At 38.4% G+C, this 17,015-nt stretch overlaps 1 protein-coding gene across 1 annotated transcript in view; it reads left to right on the forward strand.

Moving 5' to 3' along the window:
* PTPN12 (protein tyrosine phosphatase non-receptor type 12) overlaps positions 1–17,015 on the forward strand; it is a 69,796-nt gene that overhangs the window by 14,572 nt on the left and 38,209 nt on the right. The gene's annotated exons all lie outside the window — the stretch shown is intronic.

The following is a 17,015-nucleotide window of genomic DNA, read 5'->3' on the forward strand; positions in this document are numbered from 1 at the left end:
AAATTTGGAGATTGGAGAAATGGCACTTAATTACACTTACAAATAATAGAAATGTAAGTTTAGTAGTAAAATGCTATGATGCGTGTTTCTTGAGGGAGGTAAAACAACATTTTGATGGAGAAGGCAGCAGAGAAGAGTAAAGGTTAGGAAGAAGCTGTTCAAAATGAGGAGTTTGTGGAGGTTGCTTTGTATTTTAGTGACCTGAAGCAGGAAAGGTGTTTGTGGCTTATTTGTGTGCAGGTTGGCAGCCTGCTGCTCTCTCCATGACTAATGTGTGTTGAGCAATGCACTGAGGTGAAAGAGACAGTAAAAATGTGGAAGAAGTTCTGCTTGTGCCAGGAGCTGTCACCAGCATTTTGCATTCAAACAAGGCCTGGCTCTGGTCTCTGCAGGCACTGGGGCTTTGTGATGCCAGTCCAGTGGCTGCTGCTCTTCCAGAGTCCTCTGACAGTGTCTCACCAAGTCACATTGCTAATTCTGTGGCTTTGCTGAAATAGTTCTGGTTTTCCAGAATTAGAATGTGAATTGGACCACAGCTCAGAATTTTTTTTAATTTAGGTGTAAGCCAAGAAAAGAGCAGCTTTCCTGTTCCTAGATGGGCAAGTGTGGGCTGCAGCCAGTGTCCCTAGCAAGTTCCTGTACAGACAACGTTTGCTCTGAGATGAGGAAGGAATGACAATAAAGGAGATTGGTGGTTTAGGAAATAAGATTAAAGTGACGAATTGGAGTAAAAAGCTAAGAAGTGAAATAGTGTAATACAACTGTGAAATATTGTTAAAACTCGATGCAACAGTTAGAGAAAATCTCAATATATGATTAGCTGTTGTCATTGGTATTAACTATTGCCTCTGGTGCAGAAAGACAAACCAGCTGACCCATGTCTGTAGGGTGGGAGTGAAACCCTGTCCTTGTGTTAGTTCATTGTGCCAGAAACTGAACAGACTTGCATTAATGAAGCATAGCTCATACCAAACTTAAAGAATCCCAAAGTTATAAAGAAAAAAACCACTCTCTCCTTATCTTATAATCATGTAGACCATCAAAACCTGTCTTTCCTGTATCCCATTTGTCAGCTTCTGCAATATAGGATGGAAGGAAGCAGATAAATAGCGGTTTGTGCATCTGTGGTTTTAGCTAGAGGGAAACTTCTTTAAAATCTAAAGTATGCCTTAGAATTGTATCCAAGGTGGTAACTTGCCATTTTCTACAAGGTAGAAAAGCCTAGAATCTACTTTAGCTGCTTTTTCCTTTTTTTGAGGATTTCTTAGAATAAGAAACCTGTGGTTTCCATTCAGTCTCACTAACCCTTTAGCATTTGTAATTCACAGGGTTTGGGTGGTAGCTAAACATTTATGTACATAATTAATAATAATGAAATCAGAATCAATAAACCATGAAAGGAGTATTCCTTTGTAAAGGCTGCTTGTGCTGAGATGTTGGGCTTGTTACTTGAACACAGTAAATTAGTTGAATATATTGAATATTAATAGTTGTGGTGTTTGGTACAATTGAATAATATGAATGGGATTGTCTTATGCTGCCTGGAAAGGATCTCAAAATGTTCTAAACATTTTGAGTTTTTTGGGGGAGAGGTGTGAGGTGTCTGGGGTTTTTTTAGTGCTGTTGGAATTAGAATCTGCTACACATGGTACAATAGGTATATTCATAATTGGGAAAGAAGATGAGTAGATAAATCCACAGATGTGTGTGACCAACCAATATTATCAGCAAGGTGGATGAAGACATGATCTAAATAAGGCTTACAGGAAGTGCTGAAGGGTTGGAATTTGGCCAGGATGTTCCCCTGGTTGCCTTTTTTTGCTGTTCTCAAGTACTACTTGTTCATTAAGATTATCAAAACAATTATCTTGGAAAGAGATGGACTAGCAAGCACAGTGTTATTGTAGGGCATACATGCACATGGGAAATAAAAGCTGGAGTTATTTCTGTATTGAGGGCAATTTTCTTGAGATTTCTTTGGATTTGCAGCATAAGAGCAAAAGGGTAAAATTGTCGTAGACTTCATGGGCAAATAGTATGAGTAGAAGACAGACAGTCACTTAAAAATAACTTGGTTAGAAAAAAATGAACAGTTCAAGTGATCATAACTGCAGTTGTGGTGGTTGGGAGAAAATAATAACATTAATTGGATTTTTTTTTAATCCTTTCCAGGGAGTGCAATGCAGTCTGGTGTACATAGTGCAATAGGTATATTAGTAATGAGGGAGGAAGATGAGATAAATTTTAGGATACTTTTCAGGTTCTTCATCGTATTAAAATGGTGTCATGTGTCAAATCAAATATGCACCTAGTCTAATACTTTATTGTGACTGTAGGATACTGTGGGAATGTCAGGAATGAAATGGAGCCATCCTCCCAGTGTTTCTCAGTGGCAGATTCTGAGTAGAAGCTCAGGCTGGTAGCAGCAGGTTGATGAGCACAGGACACAGAGCCCAGCCCTGGTCAGGACAGTGGCAGGTACTGATACCTGGCAGGTCTCAGCAGGCCCTGGACTGCTTGCTAGTGTTTCACTTTTTTGGTTCTGTATAATTTCCTTTCATTCAACTTCCCCCATTTTCTTTTTCTTTTTTTTTTTTTTCTCTAAGAGAAAAAGTTGTGGTGAATTTTTTTTAGCCTTTTCCTGTCTGGCAAGCATTACAGATGTAAGTGTGCAGTAACTATAAGTGGTTCTTCAGCATGTGTCTTTAGCCAGGTCCTGTGCTCGTTCAGATTGGCTTCAAGGTGTTTTTCTTGCTGGGGGATTGAAAGATGGTCTGGCAAACTGATCCAGTATCTTCAAAAAGAAAGAAATCTGTACTTCATAACCCTCTGAAATACTTAGTTTCTTTTTTTTTTTTTTTTTTCAACTTCATAGCCTTCCCAGTCTCCTCCAGAAGAACCAGGAGGTTTCTTGTGTGTGCTACCACTACAGTGATAATTTATAATTTCCTTGTATAGGTTTCTTACAATCCTGGGTGCATTAAAATATAGCATAAAAACATGGCTTGTTTTCTCTCACCTTCCTTGTTTGTCTGTCTCCTTTTGTAATGCATGATGCTGCTTCCCCTCTGCCATACCCCTGCCCATCAGCCCAACAGAAGTTGTAGAGTTGTCATTGGTTTACAAGTACAGTCCTGCAGTCAAGTTCAAAATTCCTTTTATATCAGTATTCTCCTTTTAGACTTAAATTTGGACACTGTAGAAGAGGTCAGGCAGCGTGACTAGATGATAATTTTAGGTCTCTTCCAACTGAAATATTCTATTCAAAACTTAGTTTGCCTTGATATCTAGATGTAGTGCAGGTGAATAGAAAGTTCTACCCATTTCTTCTGACAGCAGTCACTTAATGTGCCTGAACTTTGACTTTGGCTCTGCCCTTTATTTAGGGTGTGGTGTTTCATGCCTGTCTCAGAGGATTTCACACTATGCTGTAATAATTTACACTATTGCTTCCAAGTCTAAGCTTCTTTAAGCCTGACATATTTTAGTAGAGGTGGAACCCATTCTTGTGGTTTGGTTGCTTTTTTTTTTTGGTCCAAAACCACTGGTTGGTGTTTTGGAGTATTTAAAGAAGTAGGAAACAGAAATAGCTTTATCTTTCAGGTTTTTTAACACTCATGTTCAGCATCCTGAAAACTGTCAGTAATGTTTCACAAAAGAGTTCTTATTCATGAGGTTCTCAACTCTGTTGGCTGAGCTTTGTGTTGGTGCTATATTTGTTCTGTCTCTTACCCACAAATGCTGCTGTTAGTGGCTGCTCCTGCTGTGGCCCAGGGATGCTTTGTAAGAATTTCCTCCTGGACAGCTGGCCTGATAACCAGGGACTTCCAGCTGCCCTCTTTCCTTTGGGATCCAAGGTTTTCCTCTGCCCAGGAGGACACTGACATCTAGTGGATGGGTTCCACTGACACAGGGCAGGAGAGCTGTCAGTGGAACCCATCCACTGACAGCTCTCCTGCTAAGCCAGCTGCTTAGTGGCTGTCTTTCTTTTAAACTTAATTGTTCTTTCATTTAGATCCTTGGGGTTGTTAGGAAAAAGGAAAAAAAGGCAGAGCCCAGTCAATTTTTATGTAACTTCTGGAGTTGAAGGAGAGATGTCTGTGCAGTTAAAGTAGTTGTGTTTTGTTGTTGGGTTTTGGGGTTTTTTGTTCCTTCAGGTCACCAGCATATGAGCCTCAGTTGTTTGTAATAAAATTATTCAAGTTAGAACATTGGCAGTTGTCCTCCCAGCCTGTGAAGAACATAAGATATCTTTGGAGCACAGCAAGAGGTAGATCATAAAATCATTGAGTGGTTTGGATTGGATGGGATCTTAAAGATAATCTAATTCAATGGCCCTGCCATGGGCAGAGACGTCCTGCTCAAAATCCTCCCCAGCCTGGCCCTGAACACTTCCAAGGATGGGGCACCCACAGCTTCTATGGGCAACCTGTTCCAGTGTCTCACCACCCTCATAGTAAAGCATTTCTTCCTAACATCTTAGGAAGGGATATATCTTCCTTATAGAAATATATAAGGAAGAGGAAATATATTACCTTCTATCTAAACCTGCCCTCTGAGTTTGAATCCATTGCCCATGTGCTGTGGCTGCGTGTCCTTGGAACCAGGACATGTCCCTCTCCATCCCTGCTGCTGGCTGCTCTAAGGTCTCCTTGCAGCCTTCTCCTCTCCAGGCTGAACAACCCCAACTCCCAGCAGCTGCTCCAGCTTCTCACCTCTGACACACACAGTGCCTCTGAGTTTCCTCCAGTTCTGTGCCTGTTCTTTCTATGAAACTTGAAGCCTAATAATTGCCTAATAGCTGCCTTGCAGCTTGTCCATGTTAGTATAACTGGGAACCAAGTAGCAGAAGATTTAACAAAACCACAGATTTTCCAGGAATGTTCCTAAGCAGAGAACAGTGCTTAGAAATCAAACTTATTGAAAATATTCGTCAAAATGTTTGTATTTCTTTAAAGACAAAAATAGACATTTTGTTTCTGAAGTAATAAAATCCACATTTCTTTATCAGAGAAAATAAACACTGCTTAAAGCTTGACAGCAGGAGATGTCATGCTTAAGTATTGCTGCAGATTATTGTTTGATCTCTCAAGTGTTTCAACTATTCTGCACTAGTACTCATTAAACAGTAATGGACTGGGTTTGGGTTTCTTTACCATCTGGTAACTTTGTAAATGTGGTTACAATGAGACAATTTCAAGGAACTTAAATTAGGATTTAAAATCAAAGAAAAGTCTTTCAGGCCCCTTTCATGGTACAAGGGTCATAGAAAGTATAGCCTGACATTTCTTAGGATGAGAGTGTTAGACTTAAATGTTCAGGGATTGTTTTTAAAAAGGAAAATATTGCTTCCTTATCCAGAGTAAACATAAATCTATTTTTTTCCCTGAAAGATGCTAATATTTGCTAGCATTATTTGGTCACTTTGAAAGTATCTCCAAATTAAACCAGACTATCACAACCAAAACCATTGCCATAAAAAAGAATTCATGTTTTATATGAGTTAGCAAGAAACAAATGTAAAAGCTATTAACACTTTTTGTGTGCATTTAGGCAATGCAAGCAATAGTAGATTGTGAATGCTTCTGTCCTAAGAGGGAAATTTCATTAATTTCAAGTTGAATTTGTTTTACTAATTTCAGACCACAAAGAAAATTAAAAACATAGTCCATCAAAACAGAAGAATCACACCTTTAACTAACCTGTTATGTTAATTAAGAAAAACTTTTTTTTCTGTGTCCTGTTGTCTGTTGAGAATTTGTATTGTCCCATCTGTACTTTACCAGCATGCTGGACTAACTACTGAATACAGGTTATCAGTAACTATTCTGTGCCTTTTCCCCTTGGTTACTTCTATAACTCTTGAGTTGCTACTTAGTTATTTATGATATGTATTTGTGTTTCCTTCATTATAACTTCTAGCCTACAACTTTATTTGGCACTTTTGAGGTTTATTCTTTTTTCTTTTACCCTGAAAATTGGTTCACTTGATTAATGTTATATTCCCATCTTCATCTCTTACTGTCTTCTGGTTTGTCATCAGATGTTTGTTAGTGTGCACTGCTTTGCTGGAGAGGTCATGAAGGAAAATGCCTGCTTGGTCTGGGAAGTTCTTTTGATAAACTCTGCTTCTGAAATCCCTTCAGTCAGATGATTTTTTTTTTTTTATAAAGTTTTCCTTGTGAAAACAAACTAAAGAGACTAGTCTGGACTGAATTCCTGTAGAAATTCACATACTCTTCTTTTGAATTGGCAACATATCAAATATTTATTTGAGGCTCAGATTGGAACAGTTTCCTTTTCCAAGAAAGGAAGCAGAGTCACATATTCCACATAGACGAGAATTATAGATAAAGATCTTGAGGTGGGATCTGAAGGTGTTCCTGTGTGTTTCTGAAATACCTGGAAGTAAATCTGTCATCCAGAACCTGGAGGTGTTGAATAAAGTTGTTTGTGGATCAGATAAAAACCCTGTGCTATTGTTTACCAAACAAACTATCGACTTGTACATTCTGGATTGTAAATATTCATCTTTTCAAAGCAATGGCAGCTGAGGTTTATTTTAAATTTATCAGCAGCTTGACTGACAAGGCCCTTGTCTGAACCAGATTCATTCTTACCAGTTGAATTGAGGAACTTTCTATTTGTTGAAATTTGGCAGGAAGGACTGTATTTTGCACATTAGCTGTGTAGCAAATTTAAGTTGTGGAATACTTAAAAACCTTTAGGTGATTGAGCCTATACTTCATATGAGGTAATTTTTTCCTTGCTCTTCAAAATATAAAAATTACAGAAATGATTGCATTATAAATGTAAAAAAGGCATCTTACAAACTATTTGGAAAAGAATTTAAAATTTGAACTGAGGTTTTGATGTACAGAATAAAAAATATGTATAAAGGCTTTATTGTAGAAGTATGAGGAGTATAGTGGTTTTAAGAGGATGTACAATAAATGTCTTTTACTTTATCCTTTAGGTACAAGCTTTTGTGAGTCTTCAGAACTAAAAATTTCCTCAAAAATTGTGATGATTTTTAAAGTTAAACTTCAAACTGTTTGATTAAAAGATCACTTTCATTTCCTTTCTGGTGACTTCACTGAGGTATTCTTGTCTTTGTATCTTGTCAAGATACAGGCCTGCCACAGAGAAAACTGTTTCTTTTTGGGTTGGTATGGCCTGGGAATACCTGGGTTAAGGTTACCATGGAATTCAAAGTGTTAATGGTATGTCAAACAAATAATTGTGTTGGAGAAGCACAGCCTTTTCCTTTTCTTGAAGTGCTTATTGAACAAAATATGAGGCAAGTAAGAAACATTCTCCTTGACTTGTAACACTATATTAATACCACAATATGTACTCTTAATGGTAATACTGTGCAAATACCTGTGGTTTTTTTGGTAGGAGACAATTGCATACAATATAGCATGAGTGAAAAAGATTTAAGGAGCTTTCCTTGAATTCAGCAGAAACAAATTAAATAGCAAAGTTCATATTGTTCAAGCATTTGAACACTTAGCAGTTCTACTTGAATGTTCAGCCATTAAAACAAGAACTTTAATGGAGAGAAATAATCTAAAGTCATGCATGGAAATAACTGGTTGTATGAATTTATTGTTTCTGTATTAGCCTTTACTGCTTTGGTTTGATTTCAATAGTTGCTTTATAGCTCTTTCTGCCAGAATTATGGGAATTTTGTTGGCCATTGGATTCCCTCTCCTGTCTGTTTTTGGGACCAGAATTATGCTTGGAAGGTGTGTGCTTCTGAATTGTTGGGGACAAATTTGTTAGGCAAAAATTGACAGATACTGCAAATGTAAATGATTACAACACAAAATTACTTTGTCTCTCTGTAAATATTGTGCTGGTCATTAGCTAGGGTTATTACAGTTGAAATCTTAGTACAAGTTTGTGACTTTAATGAGGCTGCTTCTTTCTAGCCCTTAAAATGCTATTGAACTCTATCATAAATGGCCTCTTTATGGCTAGCACATTCCTTGGCTTCCAAACACAGCCTCAAAGAACGGGTGAAAATAGTTGTAAACGTGTTTTCTCCAGATAGTAAAAATGTATTTTCTGTTTGATGTCTTATCTTTTTTTCGCAATCCCTTATATATTCCCTGTGTACGAGTTGCTGCATAAGAAGTACTGATTCAGTATTTGTCAAAATTTTTCTTATTTTTATTTAATATTTATTAAATAGTGGCGCTTTTATTTGCCAATCATGAACTGGCATAACTGTCAGTATTATCAGTATCCTAGTCTTATCTGCAGAATAGTGGGGGTCCTAAATTGCTGAAAGTCTCTAAAAATCCTGTGTGAATATTAATATTAAAAAATATTTCACTCTGGTGAAATATTTGTCTACAAGGTTCAAGCTTGCTTCAAAAAAAAAGTAGTTAAGACTTCTGGTGAAAGACAAAATTGGCATATTTTTATTTGAATTGTATATTAAACACTAAACATGTGTCATTGAATAGCAATTCAGCTGTTTTCCAAAGGATGTCACTGAAAGGAGCAGCTCCTTTGAGCTCTAGAGATGTTTCAGTAAGGTAATTTGGGCTCAGAACTAGATTGCAGTTACAGTGTTTCTTGAGTGCACAAACAGCTCTGTTTTTTACCCAGAGCAGTTTTTAGGCTCCAGCTTTTCAGCTTAAAATCATTCTCAGTGGAAGTCTTACAGGGCAGGATCTGTGTTTCAGATAAATTTGCAAGACATGGCTGTTAAAACTCTTTAGGGAAGGCAAGACATAACTGCTATGGCAGACCTTTTTTGAGGGAGTGTGTGCAGATTTATTAAGAGGCTTAAACAAGGTTTTTATAAGGCTCTAAGACTATTCTCCTGTGCCTTTATTTATGGCAGCTTTGGTAGTGGAGGACTAGCAGGTAGGAAATTCTAGTTTACTTCTGTTGGAGTGAAAGCTCAGTGTTTCCTGTTTCAGTCATAGTGCTGTTTTTTGGTTTTTTTTGTTTTTTTTTTTCCCCACCTTGTATGAATTGCTTGGAAAACAAACACTGACCTCAAGGAAATGTGTTCCAAGGCGTGGGAAAAGAGGAAGGGTTTTGCATCTTGTGAAGGAAGAGGGAGGAGAATTTGGGTTGGTTCCCCCCCTTTTCTTTGGTGCTGAGCAGAAACAAAAGCAAGATGCATTCTTCATGGATCTTAATGCTTCATGCCACAGACTATGAAGTCACAGGCAAGGGAATGGTAAAGACTGTGGGGAGTAATAGGTGGTGATAGATGATGAAATATTTCAGGGAGAATTTTTATGGTTAAAAACTCCCAATGTTCTTCAATGATAGAAGCTAGTACTTAGAGCCTCATGCTGTTTGTTGATATGAATTGTACCTCGTGTATTTGCTGTGCAGGTTTTCCTGTGAATGCTTCTCACAGGGTGCTTTTGAGTGTTTCAGGATGCTGTGTTGGTTGAGACACAAGCACTGAAGCTGAAGAGCCACAAAGCTGTCACAAATAGTGACTGGTCCAGCCCCTCCTGTGACCATGAAAAATATGGCTTTTGTTCTGTTTAGCTGCCTGATTGACCTGGAATAAAACCTCTTGCCTATGGGGTGTTTCTTTGTGGAAAAAGTCTCAACTCAACTTTAGATACTTCCTTCTAGGTTTCCAAGGGTTGGTCCTGGGACGTTGTTACTTTGGTATCTGTTCCTGTTACATCAGAGCTGCTGGGTTTTGAAGTAAATCTGGTGTGTGTAACAGAGAGGAGGACAAATATCTGCTTCATCTCTATTTTGGGTGAAGGACATGGTCCATAAAAGTTTTCACTCAAATGTTGCACTCAATGTTGTGCTCACAGAGTAGTGTCACATCCAGGATGCCAAAATTTGATTTACTTCAGCATCAGAGTCTGGGATAGACTGTAAAGATGGAGTGGACTTTTTGTGTGGTGACCTCTCCTGGATAGCTCAGAGTGACTCTTAAAAAGAAGTTTACCTAGACCTATAACCAGTTCCTGTCACATTAATAAAGATTAAATGTGATACTTTTAATATGCCTGTGCTTCCAGCATGCATAAAGCCTAATACTGAAGGAATAACAGGAAAATAATCCAGTAATTTGGAAATTATTATTTTAAACAAAGGGATTCCCTGGCTTATGGGTTTTATTTCTTTGTTTCTCAACTGCTTTGCTTCCATAGACTGTTAGAGTTTATATTGTGAAGACAAAAAGTCATCTTGTTGCAAAAAAAATTTGAGGCTTATTTCTGTTTTGAATTATCAACAATTGTTCTGCAATTACTTTAACACTTAAGAAGCCTCCTAGTTGTAGTGTGTGCTAATGTTAATCTTTTCTGGTTTTGTATCAAGGTATTTCCTAGACTTGAGTCCAAAGCAGTCAATTCTAATTGTGTGCTTTCATACTAATAGAAAATTTTCATGCTCTTTCACTCATCATCCATAAAGAACTGTTACTGTTTCATTGTCCAGCACATTTTCACTTCTTGTAATATGTTCACAGTATTCACTGCAATAATGTGAGTGTGCTGGGGAAGCAGTATGGTTCAGAGATGGGAAATTATAATCTCAATTCTTAATGAGTGTGCTGCAGGACTTTCTAAAATACCTCAGAACATACATTAGCAACCTGCTAGCTAAAACCAGAATATGCTTTAGTAATTTAATGTTCTGTTTTGCTCAATTATTTCCTTGCTGGTTGCCAAACCGCAGATCTACTTAGTCTTCTCCAACCCTGTAAAATGGGCAGTAGGTGTGTGGCTTAACTTTAATGCTGAACATAAACTAACTGTGATTGATAGTACTGCTAATTTATTTGCATGTTAATCCTAGTCTAATATAAATATAGTTTTATATTAATTATAAAAATTTATAAATTTTATATTTCATTTAGAAATGAGGGAAAGGGAAGGAGACTTGAAGCAGTCATCCCACATTTTGATAGCGTCTGTGTAAAGCTGTCTTTATTGGTAGTGTGGGAGATGTGTCCAACTCTAACATTTTTCTTGGGGAAAATATAGCTTTGGAAAGATAGGAAATGTTGGTTTTACTCTGACAGTAGCTAATTCTGGAGAGTAATTCTGCTGGTTGGAGTTTCCTACCTGATTCTGGTTTTAAGGTGATACCAGAGACAGTGGGATGTGTGCCTTAACAGGCTGCTTGCAGGATTATCATTTTGCCTTCTCTGCATGAGGATCTACCAGCATTGTCTCCATTGGCTGCTACTTCTTTATGGGATAGAAATCTCCAATTAGTGTAGTAACATGAATGCACCTCTTTCCTGAGAAAATAGCGGAGTTAAGATGATGTAAAATCATTAAATGTCCTGAGTTGGAAGGGACTCACAAGGTTCACTGAAGTCCAACACCTGCATAGAACACACTATACAATCTAATACTGAAATAATGCTGTTTTTAGCTGTCTGGGTAATTTTGGAGGGATTTTTCCTCTGTGTGGTTCCCACAAGCTTCCTGGAATGCCGTGGGGGTTGTTGGGCTCATCAGAGTCCTGCTATGAAATGTTGAGGACAGAGCTCCCAAGGGAGTGTAGTTACCAGGCGTGTGTGTTAATCACTTCAGCAGAGATTCCCTTGGAGCACCTGGAGCTCCAGGGTTAGTTGGTGCTGCCAGAAGAGAGTGCCAAGGCAGTGAAAACTTCTCCTTCTATCAGCTGAGCCTGCAATCTCCCTCCAGGGCTTTGTTTCAGAGGTAGGTCCAGTGCTAGCCTGGCTTTTTTGCAGCCAAAGCCATTGGTGAATGTTAAGATACAGTGAAGTTTTATAAAACCAAATCATTCTCCTTTCAGTGTTTATGTTTGGCTAGTGTTTGGGAAGGCTTTTTCCCTCCTTCATGAGGGCTAGGAACTCTTGCAAAAACAATTGCTGTTTGAAAGCTGACAGGAATCAAGGAGGAAATATTGACATGGGTCACAAGTGTATGCTATTTTACAAGTACTCCTAAGACAAAGTGGTGTTCACTGTGTTCATTTATTCTTTGTTATTGCAGCTTGGAGCTGCTCTCCTGAATAGTCCATTCTCCCCCTGCGTTTACCCCCATCAGCTGGTCTTGGTGTTTCCTTGGTGTTTCTCACCTCACTGATGAGAGGTGGTATAGGAAAACTCCAGCTGGATTTGCAAGGCATTGAACTTGAAATATTTCTGGAAGCAAAGCAGTTTTAGGGAGTCAGAGCCCCATTGGAGCACTGACACCAAAGTCTGCAATGAACTCTGTTGCCAAAGGCATGTTTGGCATTTTTTCATTCATAGGTACAGAACCTGAAACCTGAGTTATCTGACTACAGATAACCAGAAGATAGTAATTTTGAAATTTTTGTGGTAATTTAGTTCACATTGCTCCATACAGGTACATTTTTTTCACTGTATAAGTACTAGGGAATGTACTCTGCCCTGGTGAGCTTTATCTAAATTATTTGAATGAGACCAGAGTTGCACATAATTCTTGTTTTTTTTTCTTCCCTTCCTGTTAGTAAGAAAAATGCAATGCCCACCTTATGATAGAGACAGCTGTCTTATTTAATGAAATGAGTGCATTTATACAACATTTTTAAGTGTTTCCTAGCATCTTCTTTTATGCTCTGATTTTTAAGGTAATATTAATGGAAGCTTTTCTTTAATTTCTTGTTTCTTTGAGTATTTCTTAATGCACTTTGGCAAATTTTGCAGAACAAAATATGTTCCTGTGTGATTGGCACAATGTCAGGAGACCACTGCCACATCTGGCTGTGTGGAGCTTCCTGAGCCTGGTTCTATGGCCTGTTGTCACATGGCAAGTGGGACACTGCAGCACCTCAGTTCTGGCACTCTGGTATGTCCTGCTCCTCAGGAATGGTCAGAAAGGAGAGTCAAGAGAACATCTCTGTTCTGTTATCACTTGTTTTGCCAATTAGAAATGTCTGACAAGGCTTGGGAGGCAGTTTGAAGACTTGAGATAAGAAACTCTGGTGAAATATTTGTCTTGTTCTCCTTGAAAAGAAGCCCAGAAAGGAGTCAGAGGAACTTTTATATCTTAAATAAAGCTTATGCTTCTGAAGTGAGTTCTTTAAATTTCAGTAGGCTTTATAAATGCTTTCTTTAATCCACAAACAGCACTTCTATGATATTAGGCATTGTGTCTTTAAAGGCTTTCTAAAGTGTTAAATAAATAAATGAACTGACAATGAAAGTCAAAGATCTGTATTTCCTGAACTGATTGGACAAAGTTCTTCTTAATATGGTAGGATTACACAAGTTGATCTTGAAAAGCTGGTTTGTCTTTTTGTAAAAACTGAAATTGATTTGTAGTACAGATTGTAAAACCACTGTAGAAGTTGGAATTGTGTTTCTGAAACTTAAATTGTTTCAAAGACTCATCTCCTCACTGTCACATGTGGTGTTTGTCAGCACCCCACAAACCACTTCTGTCACACAATGAATAAGCAGAATTAAAATTGAGCTTTGCTAATGACTGGAACTAAAGGCCTTGTGAATGCAGCTCTTCAAGTGCATATTTCTGGCTCATCATGCTTGTCTTTGAGCATTTTGTTTGTTCTTGAAAGGACATGCCAGTGAGGATTTCCGTGGTACCAGGACAGCAGCCCCACAGAGCAGGGGGTGTCACAGAGGCACCCAGGGTTGTCTGCAGGGACACCAGGCTGGACCTGCCATGTCCCTGCTCTTGTATCTTCATGGAAGCATTTTGGTGCCCAAGTGTCTTCAGGGAAGCATTTGGGCAGTTGGCTGACTTAACCCAAATGAGTTTTGCCTTATACTCTAGAGAGTTGTTTATTGAGAATTAGCTTGAAACTGGGCTGAGACGGATCTTGCTGCCTGTCCTGTCAGCTTAGTGTAGTCTGAACAGAATTCTTTTCTCTCCTGCCCTGTCATTACCCCCATTCTGCTACTGAGTACATTCTCCTCCTCCTGGTCACTCTGGGCTGTAACCTAGGCAGCACTGGATCCTTTGCATCCCACAGCAGGCTGTCAGCACACACTGCAATAGCCTTCTGCAGGAATTTTCTATTGCATGTAGGGCAGAATGCTCTGCTGAGTCTGGCTCTTCTCCATTCCTCTGGTAGTCTGTTCAAAGCTCACTTTTAAAAATTCTTTCCTTATTCTTTAGTCAATTCTTCCTCTTCCAAAGCATGAAATAGGTGTTATTCTATGTAGCAGATACTACTGTAAATTGTAAAGAATGCTCCTTACTTGTTTTGGTTGCTCTCAGGACTGTACTTAGGTATCTTCTATTACCTATGTCACAGAGCAAGTGGCAAACCTGCATTAAAAGCATGGATCCTGAAGCGTTTTAGGAACAGATGTGTGCTAAAATCAACCTGTATTTCATTTTCAGGTTTTGCCTTGGAGCTGAGCTAAGCTAATCCTACTTTCTGATCTGTTTAGCAAACTGCAGAGCAGGGGAGATTGAATCATGTAGGGAAGAAGGATCTGTTGGATTCTCTCATAGCATTGTTTTCTAGAAAATGAGAGTGGGTAGTAGTCACTCAAACCTTTTTGGCTTAGAGTTTGTCCAAATTGTGTTGGTGGAAGTGCATGCCTTTTTTTCTTGTGTGCTTTTAAAATGGGCTTACCCAAGAAGGAGCATCTTCCTACTTTTGGTACCTAACCTGACTTCCTTGAGTGTGTTCTTTCTCAGGTAAAATAACTTCTGCTTTTAGTCATGGTTTCTAGATGTGCTTTTTCTGTAAACTTCTTTTAAGCAGAATCATGGCATTTGCCCTATAATAATCAGTAAGATGGAGGGGAAAACCCTGTAGGACTCACAACCATGTTGGAACAATGCACAATACCATATTAATGACTGTGCTTGGAAAGTATCCTTGTTGGTCTTTGTTTTTTTTCCCCTGTTAATTGGGAATTCATAGCCTATTTCAAAGTATTTCTCAGCCTTGCAGTTCATAGCTGGTTTAGCCAAATTATGTGCATTCATTTGGCTTTTTCTAGACTCCTGGGTGTGCTCAGTCTTAGCACAAGTGATATTTTTTGACTTAGGAAAGGTCAGTGTTATGTAGGGCAGTCTCCTACATGCAGTGGCATTCTTTGTGTGTTATGTGTGAGAAACCAGCTTTCTCTGCCTGCTGTGTTCAGGTTATGCTGTGAATTTATTTTTAGTGTTGCAAAGATGAGTGTAGTCTGCCATGAGGGCTTCAGGAACTGTTTGTGTCTTTTTAAGAATTGAATCTTCCTGTACCTCACTCTCACAATACTTTGAGGTTAAATATTTAGCAGCTTGGTCACTGTGTGGTCAGACACTACCACATCTCCAGATTTTTATTGTTTTTCTCCATTGGTTAATATTGCAGATTTCTTAAGAAAATTCATTTCATTCATTCAAAAAAAAAAAAAAAAAAAAAAAAAAAAGGAGTTGCAGGCTATTTCTGGTGCTCTTTTTAGTGTTCAGTGATTGAATCTGTGATTAAGTCCTTGCAGAAGAGAAAAAAAATTGAAAACTGGTGCTTCTTGATTTGCCTTTTTTTTTCTTTGCCATTTATTTTTGCTCTGCAAACGTCACTTTTCTGGTTTATTAGATGTGTATTCGATTAAATTAATGACAGGTTTTATCCACATGTGCATAGGTAATTTGATTTTTTTTTTTGCTATATCCATATAAATTTCATGAAAATGTTTTTCTCTCTGTAAGAGAGATGGTAAGTTTTATGTGATTTTATTCTTAAAGTTGAGAGTGGGCTAGGACAATTTTGGACCTAATATGGGTAATTAGTCACCTCAATTGCATAATAAATTAGGAGGAATTATTGAAGAACTTGAGTTGTGAAAACATTTTGTTAATTAAAATGTGCAGTGAGTGTCCCAGGTGTTTTCTTCTTGAATTGTTCTAAAGCTACTAAAACTGGCTTACAGACAGATCATCTACAGGCCTTCCTGCCTGTAGGTTGTTGGCATAGTCAGTGACAAACAAGATTTACATTTTTAACTGGCAAAAAACCTCTCCCACTGTCCCCCTTCCCCAAAAGAGCACAAATCACAAATGTTTTGAGTCTTCAGGTGTACAGTGATGAATTGAATATAGAGGGAGGGAAACATGAAGAGTGTCTGTCCTACCTGGGCAGAACATCCTCCACTGGAGATGCTAAATTTGTTTGGAGCTACTTTCAATCTTCCTTTTGGCAGTCTTATGCAGCACCACCATGTCAGTGTTGATAGAGTGGCTGGCTTTGCAACCACCAGAGTTAAATTTCTTCGTTTTTTGGTGTTCTTTTTAAATCTGAATGTCTACACAACAAGCACTGCTGGCTCCTCTTGTATTTATTTTTTTCAATGAGAACTTTTACTCCTCAGTTTTAAGGTTGCAAAGGCCTAACTTGTTTGGAATGATAAAAGCTGTATTGCTCTTTTTATTTCCTAGATTACTGGAAGGCAGGGACTGGTTTTTTTTATTATTAGAGATTTTGACTCTCTCGCACTTCTAGGATTTGAAATAGATGGAGGGGGAAAGTTGTGAATAGAGCAGACCTCCTGTCACTCATCTTAATTGTGAATAGCTTGTGCCTGAGAGACAGGGACCTTCTTTCTTTGAGCTTGAATCTCCACAGGAGCTGGGTGTTAGGAGTTGGCACTGGTTAAATGCAAGATTTTGCTTTCTGTTCAGTTGTCAGTGCTGGAAGCTTGGTGCCTCAGAGCCAAGCACCAGCTGTTCCTGAGCCAGCCCATGCTGTGCTCTTCCTCCAGGTACCCTGATATATTTCTGGTTCTCACTGGTATTCTTAATTAAATTGTTACTCAACAGGGCAATGTATTGTCCAAGTAAAATATGGCCATAGTTCATGCAGGTGCTCTAGTGGCTTTTCCAAAATTCCATGTCTCATGCATAGAGCTGGCATCAACCTGGGTATGTGCTACCTGTTGATGTGCTAAAAGTACTAAAGTAAAGTACTAAAGTAAAATACTAAACTAAAGGTGTTTAAACTTCATTGTAGTGAATATCATAAAAGGAGAGAAGAGATTTTTTTTTTTCAAGTGATCGTTTTCGTCAATGAAACTAATCCCTTGTGCTGTTTATCTTGAGGCTTGG

Source organism: Melospiza melodia, chromosome 4, assembly GCF_035770615.1.
Source record: "Melospiza melodia melodia isolate bMelMel2 chromosome 4, bMelMel2.pri, whole genome shotgun sequence".
Taxonomy (NCBI): domain Eukaryota; kingdom Metazoa; phylum Chordata; class Aves; order Passeriformes; family Passerellidae; genus Melospiza; species Melospiza melodia.